This window comes from Danio rerio, chromosome 17, assembly GCF_052040795.2.
Source record: "Danio rerio strain M-AB ecotype USA chromosome 17, GRCz13ab, whole genome shotgun sequence".
Classification (NCBI taxonomy): domain Eukaryota; kingdom Metazoa; phylum Chordata; class Actinopteri; order Cypriniformes; family Danionidae; genus Danio; species Danio rerio.
This window is the reverse complement of record NC_141037.1, coordinates 9,659,017-9,667,500: the sequence shown is the minus strand read 5'-3', so window position 1 is coordinate 9,667,500 and position 8,484 is coordinate 9,659,017. Positions and strand designations below refer to the sequence as shown.

The 8,484-nt window shown below is 34.1% G+C and overlaps 1 protein-coding gene across 2 annotated transcripts in view; it reads left to right on the top strand.

Annotated features, from left to right (window-relative positions):
- Positions 1 to 3,022, top strand: part of krtcap3 (keratinocyte associated protein 3) — a 17,494-nt gene extending 14,472 nt beyond the window's left edge. For both annotated transcript variants that reach the window (XM_087290097.1, XM_087290098.1), the window contains exon 6: positions 1 to 3,022. This exon is cut by the window's left edge and continues 640 nt beyond it. The gene's annotated coding sequence lies outside the window, so the exon portion shown is untranslated.
- Positions 3,023 to 8,484: the final 5,462 nt, after the last annotated feature.

Sequence of the window (8,484 nt, the reverse complement as noted above, 5' to 3'; positions counted from 1 at the left end):
GTTTTTATGTAATGACAACATTAGGGGAATTGTTTAAAACCAAGCATGTTTTACAGTGTATAGTTCCTAGCCATGTCAGCCTAGATAATAGCAACATTTAATTTTTGTCAGATTTAGTAAATGATGCAACTACAGCGGAGTCAAGCTTTAAATATTAAAATGATTAAATATTTTTTTGACTAAACCATTTTCAGCAGAGATGTTTTTAATAGATGCAATGAGAGAGTGAAATTCTAAAATCCTTTTTGAAATTGAGTGAGATGCTAATGGTCTAATCCAATTTAATTATCTATGCTAAGCTAAGCTAAAAGTTCTCTGAAATCGACTAAATGGATTACAGAATGTTTGTAAAAACTTGTAAAATGAGCATATATCCAAAAATACTTGTTCCTTTAAATAAGTTAGTTAAATCTTTTCCGTCTACTAGTATAGATTGTAATTAATCCCAAAACAACATTGACGGTATTCATTATGTAGTTTTTTATGTAGTTACAAATTATCTCATCATTTTTTGACTAAATCATTGTCAGCAGAGAGGTTTTTAATGTTAGAAAAGCTGCTTTGTTGCCAAGTGTTGCCCTGTCGTTTTAATATAAGCAATGAAATTATAAATCACTGAATCCTTTTTTGAAATTGAGCAAGATGCTAATGGTCTGATCCAATTCATTGATCTATGCTAAGCTAAGCTAAAAGTTCTCAGAAACTGACTAAATGGATTAGAAAATGTTTGTAAAAACTTGTAACATGAGCCTATTTCCTAAAAATGTTGAGTGTTCCTATAAGTAAGTTAAATTTTCAACCAAATTGTTTTCTAGCTACTTCTATAGATTGTAACTAATCCCAAAACAACATAGACGGTATTAATTTATGTTGTTACAAATTTTTTTATTTATTTATTTTTGACTAAACCATTGTCAGCAGAGATGGGGCTTTTTATGTCGGAAAGGCTGCTTTGTTTTCAAGTGTTGCCATGTCCTTTTATTATAAGCAATGAGAGTGTAAAACCATCGAATCCTTTTTGAAATTGAGTAAGATGCTAGTGGTCTAATCCAATTCAATAATCTATGCTAAGCTAAAAGTGCTCGGAGATTGGCAGAATTGATTTAAAAATGGTAAAACTCAACTGTTTAACTTGTAACATGAGCCTATTTCCAAAAAAAAGTTCAGTGTTCCTTTGAAAAAATTCGGTTCGAAAACTCAACTTATTTAAGTCTCTTTCTATAGATTGTAATTAATCCTTAAAACTACACAATGAATACAGTCCACGTTGTTTATGTAGTTGCAAATTGTCTAAATATTTTTTTAATAAACCATTGTCAGCAGAGATGTTTTTTAATGTTAGAAAGGCTGCTTTGTTTCCAAGTGTTGCCCTGTTCTTTTATTATAAGCAATGCATAAAATTATTGAATCCGTTTTAAAATTGAGTGAGATGCTAATGGTCTAATCCAATTCAATGATCTATGCTATGCTAAGCTAAAAGTGCTCTGAGATTGGCGGAATTGATTTAAAAAGGCTAAAACTCAACAGTTTGACTTGTAAGATCAGCCTATTTCCAAAAAAGATGAGTGTTTCTTTAAATAAGTTAAGTTTTCAAACCAAATCTTTTCAGTTTAGTTGTATAGATTGTAATTAAATCCAAAACAGCATATACTGTATTCTTTTAGTTTTTTTATGTAGTTACAAATTATCTTTTTTTTTCTAAATCATTGTCAGCAAAGATGTTTTTTAACTTCAGAAAGGCTGCTTTGTTGCCATATCCTTTTATTTTAGGCAATGAGTGTATAAAATTATCAAATTTAATTTGAGCAAGATACTATTGGTCTAATCCAATTCAATGATCTAAGCTGAGCTTGAAAAAGTGCTTGGAGATAGGCTCAATGGATTTAAAAATGTTTGTAAAATGAGCCTATATCCCAAAAAAATGTTAGTGTTTCTTTAAATACGTTGAGTTTTTGAACCAGTTTTCTGTCCATTTGTATAGATTGTAATTAATTCCAAAACAAACAACGTAGACAGTCGGACTGCATGATCGAAAAAGTCAACAAAGTCATTTGTTTTTCTGCGATTATATTGTGATACAAATACAGTTTCAGCAGATGATTTAAATAGATCTTTTTAGGAAGAATTCAAGTACATAACTTGAATAATGAAATGTAAATATAGTCTTCATTGTATAATTAATTCAATAATAAAAAAAACAAATGGTACTATTTCCTGAGTCAGAACACGTTAAACTCTCTTAATTGAGAGTCACAGACCTTAAAAACATGTCAATGATAAACTTTTGCTCCATTGAGGTTAAAATCTCCAATGACTGGCTCCTGGTCAAATATAATTCCAATACAACATTTTGACTATTGTGGATGCACACATTACAATATCATCGCTGAAGCAATATAATGTGCAGCCCTTATAGACTGTATTCACTATGTAGTTTTTTATGTAATTGCAAATTTGTTTTTGTTTACATTGAAACTTGTGCATAATTTCAGAATTAAGTTTTCTAAAGTGAGCTTTTGTATGCTTAAAAAAAGATATTATGCTATTGTTGTCAGATATACTGAATATCATTGTATTTTAGTTTGAAAGGATGCAACTGTTTTGACTACTTAGTGCCAAAGATTGATCTCTTTATTGGCGGTAGATATACAAATATTTCATTGGCAGTGTGTCAGAGTGCCGTGAGAGACATTAATGGCTCAATGATGCAGGGAAAATCTCCCATTGGCAGATGATCCAGCGTGATTTAAGTAGTTAATGCTGAGGGATAGAGACATGACTGACAGTCAAAACAAAGAGATTTCCCTCTCCATGATCTGTGGGATTTCATTTCAAAACAGTGTTTGTTTAGAGAGCCGTCATTTTGCTTTTAATTCCTGACGGATTACAGAAAAGTCCCTCATTCCAATGCAGAACCTTTAATGTCTACATTTCATTTTATTACGTTTTTTTTTTTTTGATCTTGTATGTATGTAGTTGTTATCAGTGTGCGTTATATTTGAATAAATACATATTGATATGACCAACAGAGTGTGCTCCATAATCATTGAATATTGTTTCCATTAGGTTTTCATTTTTATTTTATTTATTTAATTTTTTTAAGATACAGACGGAATTATTAGCCAACTTGTGAATTTCTAGATATTAATAATAATAATGGCATGACATTTCCACAGCATTCATTCATGCAATCATTAGTTTTCTTTCGGCTTAGTCTCCATATCAGAGGTTGCCACAGCGGAGTCTACCACCTATTCCAGCATATATTTTACGCAGCAGATGCCCTTCCAGCTGCAACCCAGTACTGGGAAACACCCATACACACTCATTCTCTCACACACACTTATACACTACGGTCAATTTAGTTTATTCAATTCACCTATAGCACATGTCTTTGGACTTGTGTGGGAAACCGGAGCACCCAGAGGAGACTCAATCCAGCAAACTTCTTACTGTGAGGCGACAGTGCTAACCACTGAGCCAGTGTGCGGCCCTATTTTCTCAGCATTTCCTATATTTTGTCTTCTGGAGGAAGTATTATTTCTTTAAAGGTCTCATAAAGAGATTTGTAATGTGCATTTTTTTTTATTTAATGTTTGACGTAATCTCAAAAACGAAAAGAGAGCAAGACAGAGTAGCTCCTCCCCTTTTAAAAAAGCAACCAATAGCATTTTGTTTCATCACAGCTGTGCCTGTGAGAGTGGTTGAGCTCAAGTGAATCAAATGCGAAGCATCTTGAAGGGGGCGTGGCATGTCAGATACTAGAGAGCATTTGATTGGTCAGAAGATTAGATTAGAAACTGAAGCATGAGGTAAATAAAACACTGATCCATTTAGGCTAAAGTGACAAACTACAATCTTTATCAGTTTTATATCTTCTGTTTTGTAGCACACTAGCTTATAGATATCCTAAAAGACTAACATACTGATACGAACATCTGAAAAACTTGATTGTCACTGGACCTTTAAGGCCCAATCCTAATTCTACCCCTTAGCCCTTCACCTCACCACTACCCCTCAGTTTTTGGGTTTACATGAATGGGTAGGGATCACAATTCTCTTTAGTTTGAAGGTCTAAGCCGAAGGGCTATGTAGCTCTTAAAACTGAGATTTTTCAGGATCACACTTGAAACCAAGAGGCATGGAAATTTCCCAGAAAACACCAGCTACAATGGCAGCATGGCTGCACATGAAAGTCAGGAGATGCACAAATTAGCATTTTTGAAGCCCTCCCATGCACACTCTGTCTCAAGGGGTAGGTATTCAAAAATAGAATTGGGTTTGGGCCTAAGTTTGACATAAATAAAAGCAATTTTTTTATTTTGTTGTAAAATATATATATTTTTAATTTAGAATATTTTATTTAACATTTATACGATATTGAACAAATCGGTACAATACCAAAAAAAAAAAAAGAAAAAAGTAGTACAGAAAAATTGACAATAATATAATATACACACACGCGCACACACAACATATGTAGCATTAACAAGAGATGAAAATACTCACATTTTTACAAAGCCAGTGTCATGCTTATAGGTTTGAAATAAAAAGGAAGATTTACAAACTTAAAATCCTTGTTTTAAAATAATGAAGGTCTATTGTGCTATAATATTTTACTTTATAAAGTGCAATCAACATCAGCATAAAAAGTGTCATTTTTAAAAACTCAAAAGTTCAAAAAAGTCATTTGACCTCCTAAAGAACATTTTGTGAAGACCTTCTGTACTTTCAGTGACTCTGTTTAGATTATAAAAATCATTCTTCATTCCTATTTTGTGTCCGTGTTCGTCTTGAGGTCGGTCTGTGTAAATTCATGTGTAAGTTGAGGATGTTTTCTCTGTGTTCTGATACATTTCTGGATATCTGCAGTGCATCAGGGTGATGGAGAATAGTTCTGCAGGATCAGGCTTCAACTTTATGATTTTTCTTTATCATTTGATCAAGATAAGGGAAAAAAGGCATCATAAACTAACATGGCTTCCCTTATTATGAAGGTCACGGAAATGTATTTAGCAGAGTTTTAATAACCCTTGTTTATATTTGTGTCTTTCTTTCTTTCTAATTAATTTTTTTTTCTTCTTTCTCTGTCCTTTTAAAAAATTTTGTTTAGTTTTTTTCATTTTGTTTCTTTTCTTTGTTTTTTCTTTTTCTTTCTGTTTCTTCTTTTCTTTGTATGTTTTTTTCTCGCTTTACTTTTCTTTCTTTTTTCTTGTTTGTTTTTCTTTATTTGTTCTTTTCCTTTCCTTCTTAAATTTCCTTTGGTTTTTGTTTCTCTTCGCTCTATTTCTTTCTCTTCTTCCTTTTTTCCTTTAATTGTTTTTTTAAAACTTTTTATTACCCTTATTCATATTTCTATCTTTTTGCCTTCAATTTTCCTTTCTTTTCTTTTCCTCTTTTTTTCTGTTCTTTTTTTTCTTTTTCTTTTTTTTAGTTTTCTCATTTTGTTTGCTTTCTTTTTACTTAGTTTTTTTCTTTTCCTTCTTTGTTTTTTCTTTGTTAGTTTTTTTCATTGTTTTTGTTTTATTTTTTCTGTTCATTTCTTTCTTTTTCCTTGTTTTTTCTTTGTTGTTTTCTTTTCCTTTAACTCATTTTGTTTTTCCTTCTCTTTCTTTCTCTGTTCTGTATTCTTTTTTAACTTTTCTTTTCTCTTTTTTACTGCTTTGGTTGTGTAAATGCAAACAGCATAATTTGGGTCAAAGAATTGTGTATTTTTAATTAGAATGAGGATTTTTCGTTTATACATCTAATTTATACTATAGGAACATAGGAAAGCTACAATCAGGACCTTTAGGACAAAACATCCCTATTGAAACCTATTAAAAGTCCAGTATGTTTTATCCTAGTGCCATTTAAACATTGACATGCAATACATTCTTTATTATGCCATTTTGCTGGCAAGGCTTCAACAAAAATAATACATTTTAAGCATTTTTATACTTTTCCCCCCCCAAATCTTGCCTGTTGAGCAAATAATAACTTTTTAAAAATTCTGTTGTTTTTGAAAGCTGAATATATGGAAAATTATAGATGCTTTTGTTTTGTGTATTCTTTCTATCAGAGTTAAAATCCATAAATATCATTGCAAGTGTCAAAATAAATGTTTTTGGAATCCGTTTTTTCCTTCATGATCCTATATGAGCTTTCTAAAATTGACTAAATAAAAAGTCTAACATAATTAGTTACTTGTTATTTATAACACATACATAAATTGTTTTAATAAATTACAGTTGATGCAGAGTAGGACATCTCATCTTAAATCTATATGTGGATTTAAAAATAAAACACTTATCCTAATTTCCAGCAATATATTCAATTTAAATTAATTCACCTTTATTTGTATAGCGCTTACAAGTAGATTGTGTCAAATCAGCTTCACATAAAAGATCATAGTCAATTGGAACAGAGTAGTTAAGTTTTTAGAGTTTAAGTTCAGTTCAGTGTGGTTTAATAATCACTACTGATGGCCTAAACATTGATGAGGAAATCCATTGATGCGTAGCTCTAGCGATCCCAAACCATGCAAGCCAGTGGAGACAGCGACGAGGAAAAATATTCACCAATTGGCAAAAGTGAAGAAAAAAAACCTTGAGAGAAACCAACCTCAGTTGGGCACGACCATTTCAATTTCTCCGCTGGCCACACGTCTTGTGCAGAGCTGCAGTCTCACAGTGGAGGCTGGAAGCTGGACATCAGCGAAGACTCGTCTGTCCCTGGAGCATCACAGGAATCAGTCTCATGCTCAGGATACGGCCTGGTCCAGGATATGGAAACCTTGGGATCATCCCGTCGCTGGTCTTGGATCGAATCAGTGACTCCACATAATCTGAGGGCCTCGGGATGAGTATCCCCAGGTGGAGAGAAAAAATAAATAAATTAGTGTAGCTGCTGTTCATAGTGTATATAAACTAGATGCAGAAACCTGTGTAAAAAATACGGTAAGTGATGCACTAAGTGTGTGCTTTACTAAACAGATAGGTCTTTAATCTAGTTTTGAATTGGGAGAGTGTGTCTGAGCCTCGGACGTTATCAGGAAGGCTACTCCAGAGTTTAGGAGCCATAAATGAGATGGCTCGACCTCCTTTACTCAACTTTGCTATTTCTACCAGAAGCCAGAAGAGTTTTGAGATCTTAAAGAGCGAGCTGGATTGTAGCGAGACAGAAGGTCTACAAAATATATAAAATTATTTTACTAAAGTTATATTTAAATTTATTAAAAGCTTTTTGTTGACAAATGGGTAAAAAAACTATGCATTGTAGGCAGGGCCGGAGCAAGCTGAACTGCCGCTCTAGGCAGAGGACGATCCCGCCGCCCTCAACCCCAATGTGAAAACGAAAGTGACCGGTTATGAAAATGAAGTGACGTGTCGTGGACCTTTATTCTGCCGCCCTATGCGCGGATATAACTGAGGACGCGCGGGTGCTGAGTGAGGGAGGGAGGTGTTGCCGACGTTGCTCTCTCTATTCTGCCGCCCTATGCGCAAAAATAACTGAGGACGCGCGGGTGTCGCAGACCTCTATTCTGCCGCCCTATGCGCGGATATAACTGAGGATGCGCGGGTGCTGAATGAGAGAGGGAGGTGTCGCTGACGCTGCCCTCTCTATTCTGTCGCCTATGCGCGAATATATCTGAGGACGCGGGTGGTGAGGGAGGTGTCGCGGACATAACTGAGGACGCGGGTGATAGGAGGGTGTTGCGGACGCCGCCCTCTCTATACTGCCGCCCTAGGCGGCCGCCTAGGTCGACTCTATGAACGCGCCGGCCCTGATTGTAGGACAGTGGTAAAATATTAAGATATAAAATGACAATTAATTTGAATTTAGAGCCGCACATTAATTTATCATTAAATCCCTGTCATTCAATTATTGCTGTAAAAATATTCCACGATTATTTAACAAAGGTTTAATTTCACTGAATTGCATCAATGTTGAAATTACTTATATAAATGAATATGCACATTTTGCTCTGGAAACGAGTGCACATGGACTGTAAGCTTGAATAAAATAAAAATATTGTCATAACCGTAGTTAGCTCCAAGGAAGATGTTTATAACTTAGAATGTAAGATGTGTCTAAACAATAATTAGCATTTTTATGCTTACACTGTAAATTCAAGCAGTATTAAAGTGTCTTATGATAATGAATCACCGTTGAAGTACATCCGTGGAACATGTTACTTTTCTCAGCGCTTGAGAGCCTCGGCTAATCAAAACCGATAGCGATTACCTAATGCAATTTTTCAGAATACATCTAGCAGAGAAGCCTGTGCTGTATGTTTTAATTCTTTTGTAAAATATCAGTTGACATTATTATCACGTTTAAACGCTTACATAATCTAATCCAATAATTTATCCATCAAGACTCAAAACGTCGCGGGATTTGAATGCACCTCAACGGCGGTTTGTGCATCTGAGCCACCAAGCGCCCCCTATAGGAGATAATAGTTAACATCTCATAATAACAGCTGAAGGTGGGGCGAACTGC